The following is a 21719-nucleotide window of genomic DNA, read 5'->3' on the forward strand; positions in this document are numbered from 1 at the left end:
GATCTCCCAACCTAAAACATGAAAATTTACTTGAAAACTTGTCTTGCTCCTAACTTGATGTTTTGGCATTGTTTGAGGCTCCTATTGATTATATGATTGTTCCCCCTTATTTTATTACTCGTTCTATTGAGATGGTGTTTAGTTATTCATACTAGTACTATTCCATATGTACTAACATCCCTTTTGCTAGGGGCGCTACATCTTTAATGGATGCAGGTGGTTCCACAATAGGCGTCTTTGATAGCGGTACACCCTCTTCCCAGCTGACTTGGTGAGCCCCACTTCATTTCTGGGTTGTGTATCTTTAGTTCCTTATGTATTATGTTTTGAGGTATAGTTGGGGCCTTGTTGCCGGCACTATCATAGTACTCTTTTGTATCTATTTGAGGCTCTATAGACTTAGTCTGGATTGTATATTGGTGCTGGGAAAGTCAAACTAGTAATGTTGTATTTGGATCACTTGTTTCACTTTAAACAATGAAAGTGTATGTATTTTAAGATTTAAAAATGAAGTAACTAATAGTAATGAACTGGTGGTGATCACATGACCTCCTTATTGTCTAATGAGTGAAATAGATATTATCTTTATTCATGGGTGAGTTTGGGTAGAAAGTATTGTACATGCTTGCTATACTATACTCTCATGCACTCATATTACCCTGTCGAAGGTTCAAGAACTTATCAGCTCTAGCTCATCGTATCTCAGCTGGTAAGTAGTGATGAAGAAAGGCCTCAGAAAATTCCTTCCACACGGCTGGAGGAGCGTTCGGACCCCTAGATCTCTCCCAACTATCATACCATAAAATCGCTAAATCCCATAACCGATAAGAAGCCAACTCTACTGCCTCTGTATCACTAGCATGCATAACACGCAATGTACAATGAACCTGATCAATAAATGTTTGCGGGTCCTCCTTGGGGCTTGATCCGGTAAACACTGGAGGGTCTAGATTAATAAAATCACGAACTCCTGCACTAACCGGTTTATCAGCAGCACCGGTATTCTGCCTCTGAGCCTGAGCAGCTACTAAGCTACTCAACAACTGCACTGCACTGCGCATATCGTGGTCTGTAGTGCCAGACGGAGGAACTGGATGTACTGGGTGCCTCCTAATATCCTCTGGAGGAGACAGAGAGGTATGAGACGGCATCTCACTCTGAGGCTCACTTTGGCCTGCTATGGCTGGAGGCACCTGAATGTTACCCTCTCCTACAGCTGTATCAAGCCGTTTACTAATCGCTTGCTTCCTAGTCGAAGGCATCGCTAAAAGAAAACAAGGTGAATATTAGATATGAACACTTACGACTCAACTCTACGCACGATCTAGATTCAGGAAGAAGGTAACAACCCTAGATGTCACGTAGCCTCCTGATTATAAATGTGGCGCGCTACACATCCATAATCAAAACTCTACTAGACACGGCTCATAGACAACCCCTAGGACAGACTTGCTCTGATACCAAGTTTGTCACGACCCAACTGGAGGGTCATGACTAGCACCCGGGCCATACTTGCCGAGCACCAACGTACATTTTATCTAACCTTCCTTATTATCTTTAAGGGCCGACAAGACCAATATAAATGAAAGACATGGATCATGAACATCCAACAATGAAAGATAATGTCATGAACATACGTAACATGGGACGACAAGACTGTCAAGAAACTATATATAAGGTACGAGCTACCATGGTGCCATGAAAGACTATACAACAAAAATCAGCCGACAAGGCATTCCAAACCATACATGAGTCGACACCTGTCTATGAGCCTCTAAAAGAACATAAGTGCTACAACATTGCCGGAACAGGGCCCCGACATACCCATAATGTCTATAACAAAAATGCATACCAAGACCACGGCAAGTCCGGAGAAAGGATCTTGCCAATAACGCTGAACCGGATAGCCTACTGTGATGGGGGAGCTACGTCTACCCATCTATCAGGACCTGCAGCACGACATGCAGCGTCCACAAATAAAAAGGACGTCAGTACGAATAAAGTACTGAGTATGTAAGGCAGAATAGCATAAGTAAGAACAATAATGTAAACAGTGATAGGGAATATACAACCTGTGACATCTGGGTACCTCTGAGGGCTACTGACATGAAATACATGATACATACATATATATATATATACATAAACGTTTAAAACATATGCCTTTGTGGGCATCATCATCATCATATCGTACCCGGCCATAATAGGCTCGGTAAAACGTACCCGGCCATCATAGGGCTCGATAGAATCGTACCCGGCCACGTGGAGCTCGGTAAAACCCAACTGATCAGTGGTTGCACAATAGGTGCCATACCCGGCCGACTATAGTGCGGCTCGGTAGAGTAAAATAGATACATATATATGATGCATGCTGGACTCGTTGGAATAATAATTTGAACCTTTCGGAGTGACGTAAGGTCGGTATCCTTCGTACACGTTATTAGGATTAACTCTTCATCAAGAATCTTATAAGAATCAGGAACTACCAACAACATTGATAATATAAGAATAAGAGAACTAACATCAATATCAATCGTTTCATAAGAAGGGCAGCAATGTAAGTACTGCTAGCTTCTAAGAGTAGAGTATCTTTGGGAGCTCGTTCATTACATTATGTACAATCGAAGTCGTGCAAAAGAATGAAGGGGATAGACTCACATACCTTGTATATACTGCCCAACCTCAAGCTATGCAAATATCACGACTCCTTAGTCTACAATAAAAGAAATGACACTATCATTATCGTTTAAGCGTCGTAACTATTATGTATCGACCGCAACCTATTTTACGATGAAACGGACAGCACCTCCCCTATTTATATGACTTCACACAAGTCAATACAATCACCAAACAGCCCAAACAACATCATTAATAATCATATTGAGCCTCCAAAACAGTCCACCAACTAACAACATTACTACCAAGCCTTTCGATATATATTTCACAAGTTCTAGCATCAACGACTTAGCCACAACTTGGATAATCTTAAATATATATAGAGTAAGAGGTTCATTACCTTTAAACAGAAAGAACAACTCCAATTTGACCTTAATTTTCCACGAAATATCCCTTCAATTCTGCCACAAGAACAAGGAAGCGAAACTAGCAATTAATTCGGGTTTTTCGGCACTAGAATTACTTTAGAAGACTTGAAATCACCTAGGGTTGATATTAAAAACTTGAAGGTGTATTTACAGAACATAAAGCACTTAAAACAACCTCCCACACGAGCTGGAACAACACAAAAATCAGCAACAACAAGAAGAACAAGAAACTTACTAGCGCCACGGGATTCCCGATATTTGATTTGTGTTGTTTGCCCTTTGTTTGGGTCTTGGATCATGAGAGAACCTTGAGAGACTGTTTTTAGGGTTATAAGGTCTGAATATACTGAAAAATAATGACTTAAAACGGGGTTGAGGTATCTTATATATGTCCATATGTCTTAAACCGCCTTTGTGGGCCCCATAGAGAGCAGCTTGGCGCACTCTCGCGAAAACGTGAATATCTCTCTATTCCGAGATCGTATCAATGAACGGTTTAATGCGTTGGAAACTAGACTCATAGATCTTCAATTTGATAGGTAGATCACCCCATAATTCCAAGCACATTGGGAGAAAAATACAGTAACATTTGACCTAAAGTTTAAGTAAAATTATAAACCTAAGTTGCGACAACTTTTATCGACTTTTATTTCATAACTCGCTTGACTTCAAGACTTATGATGCGGATATTATATGATTCAAATACATTAAAACAAGACCTCTTGGGATAGTTAATCACCTCTAGTGTTATCCGAAAATACGGGTTACAACATCCTTGATTCGTTTAACTTCTAATATTTGTTAACCACTCTTATACACCCTTGTATCGTTTAAGACCAATAGGATTAACTTCTTATCATCTCAAAGATAATCTCTTCTTGGATTTACATCGACTAACTTACGACGTGATCTATGGTATGTGAATTTGGGTTGTAACACCCTCTCCCCCTTAGGAACATTCGTCCTTGAATGTAAGGGTTTATGGGGTGTCTAACTCATCGTGGATTCCGACGGAGATTTCCGGCTGAGTTTCCCCATAAAATGGACACTAGCCAAACTTGCAAGCAGTTAAACCCAACCTATGGCCTTACAAGACTATACAAAGCATTATGGATATGTACATTATCTGCATATCACCATTTTGTATTAAAAAAAGAGTATTCACAAGCTATTGCTTACCTCATAGAGCCGTTTCACCTTATAATGCGTCCTTCTTTCCCCCGGTATCCTCGTTATTTTCACTCTGGAATAGGTAAGGGTATTTAGACTTCATCTCCTCTTCTGCTTCCCATGTCATTTCTTCTATATTCTTGTTCCTCCATAATACTTTCACGGAAGCTACATCCTTTGTTCTCAGCTTGCGGACTTGTCGATCTAATATAGCCACTGGCAGTTCATCATATGATAGATCCTTTGTAACTTGTACATCTTTGATAGGGACGACCCGAGAAGGGTCTCCAATACATTTCCTCAACATAGATACATGGAATACCGGGTGGACAAATTCCAATTCAGATGGCAATTCTAACTCGTAAGCAACCTGTCTAATTCGTCGAAGAATTTTGTACGGCCCAATATACCGTGGACTCAACTTACCCTTCTTCCCAAAACGCATAACACCCTTCATCGGCGAGATCTTCAGGAAAACCCAATCACCAACCTTAAATTCCAGATCACGACGTCGGACGTCGAAATAAGACTTTTGCCTGCTTTGTGCCGTCCTCAGTCTCTCTTGTATCACTTTCACCTTCTCAATGGCTTGGTGAATCAAATCTGGCCCATATAATTCTGTCTCACCGACTTCGAACCATCCAACTGGTGATCTACATCTCCTCCCGTACAGTGCCTCATACGGGGCCATTTTAATACTGGAATGGTAGCTATTATTGTAGGCAAATTCTATAAGTGCCAGATGGTCATCCCAATTCCCCTTAAAATCTAGAACACATGCTCGTAGCATATCTTCCAGCGTCTGGATGGTACGTTCAGCCTGTCCGTCAGTCTGCGGATGGAATGCAGTGCTGAGATTTACTTGTGTGCCTAAACCCTTCTGAAAAGACCTCCAAAAGTTAGCCGTAAATTGAGCTCCTCGGTCTGATATAATAGATACCGGCACACCATGAAGCCTAACAATCTCCTTGATATACAACTTCGCATAATCTTCAGCCGTGTAAGTTGTCTTAACTGGTAGAAAATGGGCAGATTTTGTAAGTCGATCAACTATCACCCAAATGGAGTCAAACTTATGATAAGAGCGAGGTAATCCAATAATGAAGTCCATATTAATCACCTCCCATTTCCAGGTCGGAATCTCTATATTCTGAATCAATCCACTGGGTTTCTGATGCTCGATCTTTACTTGTTGACAATTAGGACACTGGGCTACAAATTCTGCAATAGACTTCTTCATGTTGTCCCACCAATACTGCTCCTTAACGTCATGATACATCTTTGTCGAGCCAGGATGGATAGAATATCGGGACTGATGAATCTCAATCATAATCTTCTCTCGCAACCCTGCCACACTAGGCACACATAATCGGCCCTGGTATCTCAGTGTCCCATCTCCTCCGATCTTGAAAGCTGTAATCTTACACTGCTGAATTCCCTCTCTCAATCTTACTAAGGTAGGATCTTCATATTGCCGTGCTTTTACCTCGGCTACCAAAGATGATTCTGCTGTATTCTGTACAGTAACACCTCCGTCATCAGAGTCCAACAATCTGATTCTCATATTGGCCAGCTGGTGAAGCTCTTTGGTCAACCCTTGTCTACCTGCCTCAATATGTATTAAGCTTCCCATTGACTTACGGCTGAGAGCGTCTGCCACAACATTGGCTTTACCAGGATGGTACAATATCTCGACGTCATAGTCTTTCAGTAATTCAAGCCACCTACGCTGCCTCAAATTCAACTCCTTCTGCTTGAAGATGTATTGTAAACTTTTGTGATCTGTGTAGATGTCAACATGGACGCCGTATAAGTAGTGCCGCCATATCTTCAAAGCATATATTACTGCAGCCAATTCCAAATCATGAGTCGGGTAATTCTTTTCATGCTTCTTCAATTGTCGTGATGCATAAGCAATCACCTTCCCACGTTGCATCAATACGCACCCCAAACCTATACCTGAGGCATCACAATATACCACATAACCTTCTGTTCCTTCTGGGAGAGTGAGCACTGGCGCGGATGTCAATCGATTCTTTAGCTCCTGAAAACTATGTTCACAAGCATCAGACCACTGGAACTTGGTAGCTTTCTGTGTTAACTTAGTCAATGGTGCTGATATAGAGGAAAACCCTTCTACAAACCGCCTATAATATCCTGCTAGCCCCAGGAAGCTGCGGACTTCTGACGGTGTTGTAGGTCTCGGCCAATTCTTCACTGCATCGATCTTCTGAGTGTCGACACTAATACCCTCATCAGATATCACATGGCCAAGGAATGCTACTGAGTTCAGCCAGAATTCACATTTAGAGAGCTTAGCATATAACTTATGATCCTGAAGGGTCTGTAATACTATCCGCAAGTGGCCCGCATGTTCCGCCTCCGAACGAGAATACACCAGAATGTCATCAATGAATACGATCACGAACACATCAAGATAGGGCCTGAATACACTATTCATGAGATCCATAAAAGCTGCTGGGGCATTTGTTAGCCCGAACGACATCACCAAGAACTCAAAATGCCCATATCTTGTCCGGAAGGCCGTCTTTGGAATATCCTTCTCCTTAACCCTCACCTGATGATACCCTGAACGCAAGTCAATCTTGGAGAAATACTTGGCACCCTGGAGTTGGTCAAATAGGTCATCAATTCTTGGAAGTGGATACTTGTTCTTTATTGTAAACTTATTCAACTGTCGATAATCGATACACATCCTTAACGACCCATCTTTCTTCCGCACGAACAAGACTGGTGCACCCCAAGGTGAAGTGCTAGGCCTAATGAAACCCTTATCCAGCAAGTCCTTCAACTGCGCCTTCAACTCTCGCAACTCTGCCGGGGCCATCCTGTATGGAGGGATAGAGATCGGTTGAGTGTCAGGCAACGCATCAATGCTAAACTCAATCTCCCTTTCAGGAGGAAGGCCTGGGAGTTCATCTGGGAAAACATCTGGAAATTCATTGACCACGGGGATGGATTGTAGAGTAGGCGGCTTCGCCTCCACATCCCTAACACGAACAAGATGATAAATGTAACCTTTTGAGATCATCTTCCTTGCCTTAAGATAGGAAATAAACCTACCTTTCGGCATAGCAATGTTCCCCTTCCATTCAATGGTGGGTTCACCCGGAAACTGAAACCTAACCATCTTCGTACGACAGTCAACAGTTGCATAGCATGAGGCCAACCAGTCCATTCCCATTATCACATCGAAATCAACCATTTCTAACTCAAATAAATTTGCCGAGGTTTGACGACTACAAATCATCACAGTGCAACCTTTATATACCCTTCTAGCAATCACAGAATCTCCTAACGGAGTGGATACCGCAAGTGGTTTACTTATCAATTCAGGTTCAATGCCAAACTTATTAGCCACAAAGGGTGTAACATATGATAAGGTAGATCCTGGATCAATTAGCGCATATACATCATAAGAAAACACAGACAATATACCTGTAACAACATCCGGAGACGATTCGAGATCTTGTCGACCTACTAGAGCATAGGTTCGATTTTGAGCACCACTCGAACTCGGCACTGAACCTCTACCTCTACCACGACCTGTCAACTGTTGAAAACCTTGTGCTGGAGGTCGAACTGATGAGGAAGAACCAGACACAGATCCAGTCGGTTGAGCCATACCACCACCTCCTCTGTTAGGACAATCCCGCATCATATGGCCACGCTGTCCGCAAGAATAGCACGCATCGGAACCTCGACGGCACAGTCCAAAGTGGGCCTTGCCGCACTGATCACAACGAGGTGTTGGGGGTCTCGTCTGACTAGTATCTCTATGAAATTGTGAGCCTGATGCCCTCGAACTCTGACCTGAAACCAGAATAGGTAAATCGATCATACCGAGGCCTCTGAAACTGTGGAGGAGCACTAGCTACAGGTGGCGCCGAACTCCTCGAAGATTGGGGCCTGATACTGCCTCTGAACTCATCAGAATACCCTGCAAATCTTGCCCTCTTATGCTGGCCCCTATCCTGCTCCCTATCTGCCCTTTGCTGGCGCTTACGATCCTCTAGGGTCTGGGCATAAGCCTGAATACGGGAAATATCCATGCCCTCTACCAAGGAGGCTGTTGTGCACTCATTTATCAGATGTGGTCCCAACCCGTTCACGAACAGATGCACCCTATCACTCATCTCTGACACCATATGGGGAGCATACCTTGCTAAAGAATCAAACTGTATACTATACTCTCGTACACTCATATTACCCTGTCGAAGGTTCAAGAACTTATCAGCTCTTGCTCGTCGTATCTCAACTGGCAAGTAGTGACGAAGAAAGGCCTCAGAAAATTCCTTCCACACGGCTAGAGGAGCGTTCGGACCCCTAGATCTCTCCCAACTATCATACCAGAAAACCGCTAAATCCCGTAACCGATAAGAAGCCAACTCTACTGCCTCCGTATCACTAGCATGCATAACCCGCAATGTACGATGAACCTGATCAATAAATGTTTGTGGGTCCTCCTTGGGATCTGATCCGGTAAACACTGGAGGTTCTAGATTAATAAAATCATGAACTCTCGCACTAACCGGGTTATCAGCAACACCGGTATTCTGCCTCTGAGCCTGAGCAGCTACCAAGCTAGTCAACAACTGCACTGCACTGCACATATCGTGGTCTGTAGTGCCAGACGGTGGAACTGGATGTACTGGGTGCCTCCTAATATCCTCTGGAGGAGACGGAGAGGTATGAGACGGCATCTCACTCTGAGCCTCACTTTGGCCTGCTCTGGCTGGAGGGACCTGAATGTTACCCTCGCCCACAGCTGTATCAAGCCGTTTACTAATCGCTTGCTTCCTAGTCGAAGGCATCGCTGAAAGAAAACAATGTGAATATTAGATATGAACACTTACAACTCAACTCTACGCACGATCTAGATTTAGGAAGAAGGTAACAACCCTAGATGTCATGTAGCCTCCTGATTATAAATGTGGCGCGCTACACATCCATAATCAAAACTCTACTAGACACGGCTCATAGACAACCCCTAGGACAGACTTGCTCTGATACCAAGTTTGTCACGACCCAACTGGAGGGTCATGACTAGCACCCGGGCCATACTTGCCGAGCACCAACGTACATTTTATCTAACCTTCCTTATTATCTTTAAGGGCCGACAAGACCAATATAAATGAAAGACATGGATCATGAACATCCAACAATGAAAGATAATGTCATGAACATACGTAACATGGGACGACAAGACTGTCAAGAAACTATATATAAGGTACGAGCTACCATGGTGCCATGAAAGACTATACAACAAAAATCAGCCGACAAGGCATTCCAAACCATACATGAGTCGACACCTGTCTATGAGCCTCTAAAAGAACATAAGTGCTACAACATTGCCGGAACAGGGCCCCGACATACCCATAATGTCTATAACAAAAATGCATACCAAGACCACGGCAAGTCCGGAGAAAGGATCTTGCCAATAACGCTGAACCGGATAGCCTACTGTGATGGGGGAGCTGCGTCTACCCGTCTATCAGGACCTGCAGCACGACATGCAGCGTCCACAAATAAAAAGGATGTCAGTACGAATAAAGTACTGAGTATGTAAGGCAGAATAGCATAAGTAAGAACAATAATGTAAACAGTGATAGGGAATATACAACCTGTGACATCTGGGTACCTCTGAGGGCTACTGACATGAAATACATGATACATACATATATATATATATACATAAACGTTTAAAACATATGCCTTTGTGGGCATCATCATCATCATATCGTACCCGGCCATAATAGGCTCGGTAAAACGTACCCGGCCATCATAGGGCTCGGTAGAATCGTACCCGGCCACGTGGAGCTCGGTAAAACCCAACTGATCAGTGGTTGCACAATAGGTGCCATACCCGGCCGACTATAGCGCGGCTCGGTAGAGTAAAATAGATACATATATATGATGCATGCTGGACTCGTTGGAATCATAATTTGAACCTTTCGGAGTGACGTAAGGTCGGTATCCTTCGTACACGTTATTAGGATTAACTCTTCATCAAGAATCTTATAAGAATCAGGAACTACCAACAACATTGATAATATAAGAATAAGAGAACTAACATCAATATCAATCGTTTCATAAGAAGGGCAGCAATGTAAGTACTACTAGCTTCTAAGAGTAGAGTATCTTTGGGAGCTCGTTCATTACATTATGTACAATCGGAGTCGTGCAAAAGAATGAAGGGGATAGACTCACATACCTTGTATATACTGCCCAACCTCAAGCTATGCAAATATCACGACTCCTTAGTCTACAATAAAAGAAATGACACTATCATTATCGTTTAAGCGTCGTAACTATTATGTATCGACCGCAACCTATTTTACGATGAAACGGACAGCACCTCCCCTATTTATATGACTTCACACAAGTCAATACAATCACCAAACAGCCCAAACAACATCATTAATAATCATATTGAGCCTCCAAAATAGTCCACCAACTAACAACATTACTACAAAGCCTTTCGATATATATTTCACAAGTTCTAGCATCAACGACTTAGCCATAACTTGAATAATCTTAAATATATATAGAATAAGAGGTTCATTACCTTTAAATAGAAAGAACAAGTCCTTAATTTTCCACGAAATATCCCTTCAATTCTGCCACAAGAACAAGGAAGCGAAACTAGCAATTAATTCGGGTTTTTCGGCACTAGAATTACTTTAGAAGACTTGAAATCACCTAGGGTTGATATTAAAAACTTGAAGGTGTATTTACAGAACATAAAGCACTTAAAACAACCTCCCACACGAGCTGGAACAACACAAAAATCAGCAACAACAAGAAGAACAAGAAACTTACTAGCGCCACGGGATTCCCGATATTTGATTTGTGTTGTTTGCCCTTTGTTTGGGTCTTGGATCATGAGAGAACCTTGAGAGACTGTTTTTAGGGTTATAAGGTCTGAATATACTGAAAAATAATGACTTAAAACGGGGTTGAGGTATCTTATATATGTCCATATGTCTTAAACCGCCTTTGTGGGCCCCATAGAGAGCAGCTTGGCGCACTCTCGCGAAAACGTGAATATCTCTCTATTCCGAGATCGTATCAATGAACGGTTTAATGCATTGGAAACTAGACTCATAGATCTTCAATTTGATAGGTAGATCACCCAATAATTCCAAGCACATTGGGAGAAAAATACAGTAACATTTGACCTAAAGTTTAAGTAAAATTATAAACCTAAGTTGCGACAACTTTTATCGACTTTTATTTCATAACTCGCTTGACTTCAAGACTTATGATGCGGATATTATATGATTCAAATACATTAAAACAAGACCTCTTGGGATAGTTAATCACCTCTAGTGTTATCCGAAAATACGGGTTACAACATCCTTGATTCGTTTAACTTCTAATATTTGTTAACCACTCTTATACACCCTTGTATCGTTTAAGACCAATAGGATTAACTTCTTATCATCTCAAAGATAATCTCTTCTTGGATTTACATCGACTAACTTACGACGTGATCTATGGTATGTGAATTTGGGTTGTAACAGTAAGTCACTCCTTGCTACAACATTCTGAACACCGCATACTTTTACTTGTCGTATATGTACATCTGCATTGAAGAGCCTACATAAGTATGATCTTAACAAGACATTGAATCACAAGACATTGCATGTACCTACTCTTTGAATGAGACACATTATTCGTGAATCCTCGTTATCATAATTCTCCTACTTACAATCTTTTAAGGAATTGAGTTCTATAATTATTTCCTTGAATTGAGCTATAGCCCTAGGTTAATACTTCCCACTTGTCTCTCCAAATTCTCAACAAAGGAACTATACCTGATGAATTCCTTATAGAACCATCTGGTTCAAATGGATAACATATTCTCACTTGTGCACACCCCATCATAATATTTACCAACATGTCATCGAATCGTAAAGCAGCCTAGTGGTGAGATTTTTCTTGAGCCTCTCTCTCCCTCTCACGTGTATGTGGCTCATAGGATTTAAGGAATCACTTTACTCCCTTTGTAAACATCATCATGAACCATTCTCATGGTCTAGTAATATAAGAACATATCTCAGCACCTATCATACGTGCTCATGACAATTGAAATGGTCACTTGTCCGCATAAAGTTTCTCAGGAATTTGAGATTTTCATAAATTCATCATAGGAAGATCTTTTGTTTGCCCATCTCAATATATACTACATGACCACTTAGAGCATTCCGCAGTAAGTAACTCACCTTATTCCTAGCATTGTAGTTTCCCATGACGTGGCCTGGTATTACAGTTTGAGATTTATCATTGCAAAAACATGTCTAGCTCATAACTAATGTTCATTCTCTCTTTTCACCCCTACAACGTGTTCTGACTGTATTCCTTAGTTGGTAAATTCATTGCGCTGGTCTCCCGACACTTTTTGGGATAACCATGAAGAGAGAGAGCGCCCTTCCATGCATCGCTTTAACACTCCCTTTCTCGTAGGATTCTTAAGCGGCTCTCCATTAACTTGAATGCGCCTTTGGGGTTATCGTAGCATCTCGCCTGATTCTAATGTTTTACCATCCTTCATTAGCATCTAGGTACTTTTCAAAGTCACCAAACCCGTGGCAAGCTCATTATGAATATTCGCAAACCTTCCATGATAACTCTATAGTGCCTCTCTGGGTTCCGTTATCTTTAACACTCGGCTTCTAGAGTCATTTACTATGCCATTGTCATGTGCAGAAAGTTTTCCATCCTTAATATTCCACATCCCTGGGTGGATAGGAGTTTTATTTGCCTTTCTCCCTGGAGCATCAATTTAACCATTAGAACCTCTCTAACCAATGTATGATTTAATTCCAATATTAAGATGTCCTAGCTACATGGTTTTACTCGTGTAAGGTTGAAGTTAAGTAGCCTTACCGTGACCTTTCCCTCCCCACATATGGTGGATGTCTCAAATTTTGGCACATATCATGAACATATTAATTTGAAGGACAAGTCTATCGTATTTAAGCTGGCGGAATAATAATAATCTCACAAGTGATCAACCTCTTTTTCAACCTCGTGGGTTTGGGGTGTAGCCTAATAATCATGCAAATGGATGTTCGGGTTTTCAAAGGCCCCCAGTGTACCAAAAACCGAGCAACCCACCTATTTCTCCTTCACACGGTTCAAGTTCTTCAAACAATAAAATGGGCCATATTGAGAACATGCAAGCAAATGATGGAAAAGAATGCGGATTCGGATGCCGAACTTGCCTCACATACCACATCAATCTGTAATCTAGAAGTTCAAATGGGGCAAATATGTGAAGATATTAATACTCGTCCTAAGGGTGCATTACCAAGTGACACGGTAGTTAACCCAAATGGTGGTAACAATATGGGGAATGCTATAGTGGTCATCACAAGAAGTGGAAGAAGCGGGAATGCACCCACCTCAAATGTAAAGCAACTTGTGGATGGTGACCAAGTGATCCAAGAGGAAGAAATCCCACGCAATTATGTTCAAGTACATGATGAGGTTCGGATTGATATTGATGATAATGTGGAAGAGACCCAAGAAATGGTGAACCCTTCTAGGGAACACATTATTTACATACCAGAATCAGTAGTGCAAAAGGATAAGGCACCCTTGCCAAAGCCTCCACCTCCACATCCTCAAAGCCTTGCTAAGAAAAATGGTGAGAATCAATTCAAAAAGTTTATTCAATTGTTGAAGGGTCTATCTATCAACGTTCCATTGGTAGAGGCTTTGGAACAAATTCCCGGTTATTCCAAGTTTATGAAATATCTTGCGACCAAGAAGAGGTCGATGAATTTTGAAACTATCAAGTGAGTGCAATTGTTCATTCCATGTCTCCTACGTTAGAGGATCACGATGTCTTTACAATTCCTTGTATGATTGGAAGTGTCGATTTTGCTAAAGCTCTTTGTGACCTTGGGGAGAGTATCAATTTGATTCCATACTTGGTGTTGAAAAGTTTGGGGATTGGGAAACCAAGACCCATATCTATGAGGTTGCAAATGGCCGATCGTTCTATGAAGAGGCCATTGGGAGTGATTGAGGATGTTTTAGTCCGAGTTGATAAATTTATTCTTCCGGTAGACTTTATGATTCTAAATTGTGAGGTTGACTATGAAGTGCCTATAATTCTTGGGAGGCCTTTCTTTGTTACAGGTAAGGCCATTCGTGATGTCAAAACCAGAGAAATCACTTTCCGGGTTGGTGATGAACAAGTGGTATTCCATGTGTGCAAGTCTATGCGTCAACCGAATAGCAGTGAAGTGTGCTCTTTTGTGGACTTGGCGACCGATATCATTATTGATGATACTAGTTCTACAATCAATGTTGGTGACATGTTGGAAGCTATTTTGCTCAACTTTGATGATGATGAGATGGATGGTTCCATGGAATATGTGAACTCTTTGCAACGAATCGGGTCTTACAACTATGCGCCCCGAAAGTATTGTTGCCTCCCCAATTCCCTTGGTTATTGTTGTTGTTATGCCAATTACCTTGATTGTTAGAACCCAAATTGCCTTGGTTATTTTGACAATGCCATTGATTTTGATTGGAGTCTTGAAAATTGCTCTGTTGCCCTTGGTAATTGTTCAAACATTGTACCTCTTCTTCTTGCTCTTGATAAGAATTATCTTGGTCATAATTGCCATCATCTTGTGCACAATTCTCCACATGGAATTGAAATTGTGGACCTTTAGTCCTCTTCTTGTTGGCCAATAGATTCACTCCCTCCATAGATGAACTTTCTTAGGAGCTTGGGTTTGATGAAGTTGAGCCTTAGCAAGTTGAGTCATGGTGCTGGTCAATTCGGAAATATCTTGCCCATGGTCTTGCAACTCGTTATGAAGATGGATCATGTTGGGATCACATCGGGGAACATTAGCTCAGGATTTCCAAGACAAAGAAGTTTTCGCCATCTCATGACGAATCTCACATGCCTCCGCACAAGGTGTTGTCATAAAATTTCCTCCGGCCAATTGATTGACCACACATTGATTCGTAGTATTAATACCATGGTAGAAAGTTTGATGGATCATGTTGTCACTCATGTCATTGTTTGGGAACTCCTTCACTATTGTCTGATATCGCTCCCAAATTTCATGCAAAGGTTCATTGGACTCTTACTTGAAAGCAAATATTTCATACCATAGAGTAGCCATGTGCCTCGGGGAAACTTCACTGCCAACTCATCCCAAGTATGGATAGAATGATTACACAAGCATACCAACCAACCCAAAGCCTTACCCCATTGTGATAAGGGAAAGAGCCTTAACCGGAAAGCATATTCTGAAGCAATTGTTTGCTTGCTCCCTTAACACATATCCATAAAACCTTTCAAATGTTTGTAAGAATTTTGACTTGGCGCCCAGGTGAAATAACCTCGTTGCTCGAGCAAAATGAGCATCACATTGGTAATTTGAATGTTTCCTGTATTAGCAAAGGGGAACTATGGCAATTGCATAACCTTCATTGGGCAAAATCCGATATTGCGCCGCTTGTTGTTGTGGTGGTGGTAGAGGTGGGGGAGGTGGAGGCACATTGTTTTGTTGCCCATGGCCTCGACAGGTTTGTTATGGAGCTTGAGGCACTTCATCAAGTTGCTCATCTTCGCCATCCACCTCTCTTAGTGGCAAGTTTCAAAGTTCATTATTCGTCGGGCCTGCCCACCAATTACAGCTCGATGGTGGTGAAAATACTGTAATACTATATATATATACTCTCTGCTCTCTTGACTGAAAGAAGACAATACTTAACTAAATATAAAGTCCTGATAAGGGAGAATATTATAGCTAATGAGACTAGGATGATGTACATGAATTCAGGAATATGAACTTCTCTTTATGTCTCGTTATCAAACGCATGTAGTTAAGGGATCATGCCAAAAGGAAGTAAAGGGTTAGCCTTAACATACTTTATAACAATCTGTGCAATAACCACGAACATCAAGATTATTTTATATTAAAATGGGCAGTATCTCCCCTAAAATTGTTACTTCCTCCCAATTCGAGATAACACCAACAACATAAGAACACAACAATAACAACATATATACATCATTTTCCAACCTTATATCCATCACAAAATACCATAAAATAGCCCAACACACCCTAATCACTTCATACACAAAACTACAACTATAGTAGTGTCAAACATCCCAAAAATGCTATAACGAACGACCAGCCCACCACTCCACCATTATGTGATGTTTCTCCGCCATTTGAAATATACAATCACTTCAACAAATTAGAATCATGAAAGTAAAATAAAAATATTTCAAGAAACAAACTCAAGTATATAGCTAACACCGTAAACTCCCCAGCAATGACATCAAAAATTGATCTCGTCTAATTCACACCTAATTAAGGTGTATGAAACAGTTGTCGCAATAACAAAATCCAATGCGAGTCAGGGTCTAATCTACAGGGAGTTTAAAGTGGTGTTAAAGTAAACACTCAAGAAAAGGAACTGGAAATAACCTGATTTATCTCTCAAACAAATGTTGGTAATTGTTATCTAAATTAACTGCTAAAAGATGTAACTAACTAGTGAACAAATAGTGATTGACATATTTTTTGATGTTTTTTTCAAATAGGAAAAAGCCTAGGGTTGTAACCTTCACCAAGGTATAAACTTAATGGGTAGAGTAAATCTATGCTTGCTTGGTAGATCGGGATTTTTTTTGACTTTCAATGCTCAAGTACCCACTCAATACCTCTCGGTAAAAGAGTGATTATGCCAAAATTCGCTTTCTCAAGACCAAATGGGTAGCAATCTAAATAATTGAATATGAGTCAAAGTTGGATTATCCCTATCTCTAGTTCAACCCCTTTAATCAAACTAATAAAAACTTCAACTAGTTTAATTTCTTGTTAGCGAAGTTTTTCTAGACTAAGTTCCTCTTTCTCAAGTATGAACTAAGTCAAATAGGCATGAATCAATGTTTGCAACCATTAATTCTAGATATAAAGCATAGACAAGGCTAAATAACATACACCCAATCAATAACAAGCATTAATATTAATGGATATTTGTATCAAACCACCACTATTATCAATAACAAGCATTAATATTAATGGAGATTTGTACCAAACTATTTATCCTTAAAATGGATAACAGTTAAATTTGTATGTGGTTTTAAGGATATGTAGATTTATTCAATACAAGTAATCAAGAATGTTAGATAAACAAATTAAGGATAAAATAAATAACCAAACCAGTTGTGACGTTGAGTTCAGGCTCGGATTTAAGCTGAACAATAGTTTTGCTCTCGATGGGACCCTCGATTCGAAGCCAAATGTGTATGAAGAACTATGATTAAAATAAGAACCCTTCAATAGCTAGAAAGCAGAGAAATAAGTTTGTATTGCCTTGATAAACGTGTTACTATGTGTCCATTGGAAAAAGACTTCTCCTTTATATAGTAGGGGAGTTTTACCTCTAGTACAATTCTAAGAAAGGTAAAAATTCTCCTTGTACATCAATCACTGATACACTATCGAGATCCATGACGTGATATTCGGTTGGGTGCGGATATCACAGCCCTCTGTTAGTCGTGTGCAACCGTTTGTAGTGATTTCCAAGGTCTTGGAGCTTGTTCCGGGTTCGGGGGGTTTCGTCTTGTTAGGCCCGGTGGCGAGCACCCCGTTCGAGCCTCGATTCAAAGGGTCCTCAAATTCGGTTTCTACCTCATAGACTCACACTTCTTACTTCGTTTGACTCTCTGGGAACTCGGGGCATGTACTAACCCCGAGTTCACCTGTACACAGATATGGTTTGATACAAATCTCCATAACACACTCTATTTTACACCTATTCTTGAAGGTCTCAATTTCAGGTCAGCTTAAAAATGTCAAATTCTCAGTCCGCTCATTTAAACTTTGAGGATGGGTCTGGGCATCATGTCGAAAACAACAATCTGATGTTTAGCAATGAGGTGCCCCCTGATGATCCCAACAAGGTCCCAGTTGAAGACCCAGTTGATGCTAACTCGTAGGTGGCCATCGACGCCAACATGCGTATCGACCCCGAGAATAGCATTTGTGGAGGAGCCCGACCAACGGCTCGAGGAGAGGCCAATGGCGAAGGCGACGGAGTCAATTTTTGATTGACCTTTAAAATGTTGCCGACTCAACAGGTGGCGATAGCGCAACTACAAAATCAAAGTCGCGCCCCCAGCAGAGTGGATTCTGAACTATCCCTGGAAAACATTCAAAGAAATGAGCAGATCACTGAAAGGCCGGGTGAAGCTGAGTCCGGTGTCACTCCCAAAGTAATGAAAATGCTTGAAGCATTAACGAAACGGGTGGAATCAGGTGAAAAGAAAATTGAGTGAAACGACAAGAAGGTGGAAATATATAATTTTCGGGTCGATTAAATTACATGAGCACCCCTGATATTGAAAGGCCTGGACTCAAAATGAGCAATGATATGGTACCAAAACTTAACCCCAAATTCCATTGATTCGTTCGCTATGCTTGCGGATGCTTTTGTAAAGGCTCATGCCGGGGCCATCATGGTCGAGACCAGAAAATTGGACCTTTTCAAATTTAAGCAAAGGGACAACGAGATGCTCAGGGAGTTCGTGTAGGGGTTTTAGATGGAACGGATGGACTTGCCTCCAATTGTGGGCAATTGGGCAATTCAGGAATTCACTAAAGGATATAACCCCTGAAGCTCCTTCGCTTCACAGCAGCTGATACAAAATTTGGCAGAGTACCCAGCGGTAACTTGGGCCGACGTCCACAACAGGTACCAATCAAAAATCAGAGTTGAGGACGACCAACTCGGAGTCCATTCTAGGCCTGTTTGTCCCATCAGCACCGACGACAGGCCTAAGAGAGTCGTTGATCATGAATCAAGGCTGGTCCGAGATCGGTATCAGCCATACAGTGCAGATCAAAGAGGAAGCAGGCCTGAGTGTAATCCCAGGAGGAACGAGAAGAAAAGAGACCGTGGGACCAACAGCTGAGGTCCGAAGATCAAGAACAGTTTTGAAAGGCCGCTCGGTGGAAGGGAACCTAAGATTATCATAGTATAACTTCAACATTGATGCAGCCAGCATCGTATCGGCCATTGGGCGCATCAAGGAAACCACATGGCTTCAACCGTTGCAGTCTGATCCTACCTAGAGAGATCCTAACCTGAGGTGTAAGTATCATGGCACTCATGGCCATAGGACCAAGGACTGCCTATAATCGAGAGAAGATGTTGCCCGGTTGTTCAATAACGGGCACCTCCGAGAGTTTCTAAGTGATCGAGCCAAAAACCACTTCACGAACAGAGACTCCAACAAACAGACCGAATAAGAAGAACTTCAGTACATCCGCAACATGATCATTGGAGGGGTCAATGTCCCCTAGGGACCAATGATAAAGTGCACTAAAGTATCCATCACGAGGGAAAAGCGCACCTGAGATTACATCCCGGAGGGAACCATTTCTTTTAGCAACGAGGATGCCGAGGGAATCGTACAACCTCATAATGATGCACTAGTGATATCTGTTAAACGTTTATTGATTGATTCAGGCAGCTCGGCCAACATCATCAGATCGAGGGTCGTAGAGCAGTTGAGGTTATAGGATTAAATAGTGTCGGCGGTCTAAGTGTTGAACGGATTTAACACGGCATGCGAAACTACTAAAGGAGAAATAACCATGTAAGTGAATACCACTGGGACATTTCAAGATACAAAATTCTACGTAATCAAAGAGGACATGAGGTATAATGCCTTATTCGGAAGGCCATGGGTTCACAACATGAGGGTAGTACCCTCAACATTACACCAGACACTGAAGTTCCCTACGCCGAGAGGAATCAAGACGGTTTACGGAGAGCAGTCGGCCACAAAGGAAATGTTCGCAGTCAATGAGGTGATCCTAGTGCTCGTGGTCTCGACATCAAAGAACATAGAGCCGACCAGGAAGAAAGAAATTAACTAGCAATCACCGATACCGACCCCTACCGAACCAGAAGGGCAAGGAGTAGGCAAGGAGGAGGATTACGGAGTTCCTAGGCCGTTCATTGCTCCCGATGATCTTGATGCCAACAAATCGATGATTGAGGAGCTGGAGCAAGTCATACTGATCAAACACTTACCCGATTGGAAGATATACCTAGGCACGGGGTTAACTCCTTAGCTCAGGAAAAAACTCATTGAATTTCTTATAGCTGACATAGATTGTTTCGTTTGGTCCCATCTTTACATGACAAGGATCCCACCATAGGTAACCACTCATAAGCTGAGTTTGGACCCATTGGTCCATCCGGTTAAGCAGAAAAAGAGACCACGATCCGAGGTCAAGCACAGAATCATCAAGCATGAGGTATCTAAACTCCTTAAAATAGGATCCCTTCGGGAAGTGAAGTACCCGGACTGGTTAGCCAACGTAATGGTAGTACCTAAGAAAAGTGTTTACCCTTAAAACGGATAATAATTAAATTTTCACGCCATTTTAAGGATATGTGGATTGATTCAATACAAGTAATCAAGAATGTTAGATAAACAAATTAAGGATAAAATAAATAACCAAACCAATTGTGACGTTGAGTGCGGGCTCAGATTTAAGCTAAACAATAGTTTTGCTCTCGACTGAACCCTCGATTCGAAGCCAAATATTTATGAATAACTATGATTAAAATAAGAACCCTTCAATAGCTAGAAAGTAGAGAAATAAGTTTGTATTGCCTTTTATAAGCGTGTTGCAATGTGTCCATTGGATAAAAAACTCCCCCTTTATATAGTAAAGGAGTTTTACCCCAAGTATAATTCTAAGAAAGGTAAAAATACTCTTTGTACATCAATTACTGATACACTACCAAGATCCGCACCATGATATCCAGTTGGGTGTGGATATCATGGCCCTCTGTTAGTCATGTGCAATAGTTTGTAGTGCTTTCCGAGGTGTTGGAGGTCGTTCCGGGTTCGGGAGGTGTCATCTTCTCAGGATCGATGGTGAGCACCCCGTTCCAACCTCGATTCAAAGGCTCCTCAGATTCGGTCTCTACCTCATACACTCACACTTCTTACTTCGTTTTACTCTCCAGGAATTCGGGGCATGTGCTAACCCCGAGTTCACCCTATACAGATAGTCCTCTCGTTTCTCAGAGAGTATGTTCACTGAAATGATAGGAAACAATAGATGAACCCCGATTTCTTCCTTCGTACGTTACAACCGGGATGATGAATAAGTCAAAATGTCCCATCAGTCATGTCGTTCTGATTTCAGACACGTGTCAATCATCGACTGGTCACCTCTGAATGTGAAACGTCACGTATTGATTACATTTTCCCCTATAAAAGCTTCGAACTTTGTACTTATTCCACTATCCGATCCTAGCTTTTAGCTTCGAATTCTTTAGCAGCTGCCAACTCTTTCAAATCTTCATCTCTTTACCTTTGAACTTCAAATCTTCACAGCTGTTCTTAGGTTTCTACCCAGATCGTCATCCTACCTTCAAACCTTTATACTTTTTTCTGCCAACCTTCAT

This window comes from Nicotiana tomentosiformis, chromosome 8, assembly GCF_000390325.3.
Source record: "Nicotiana tomentosiformis chromosome 8, ASM39032v3, whole genome shotgun sequence".
Classification (NCBI taxonomy): Eukaryota; Viridiplantae; Streptophyta; class Magnoliopsida; order Solanales; family Solanaceae; genus Nicotiana; species Nicotiana tomentosiformis.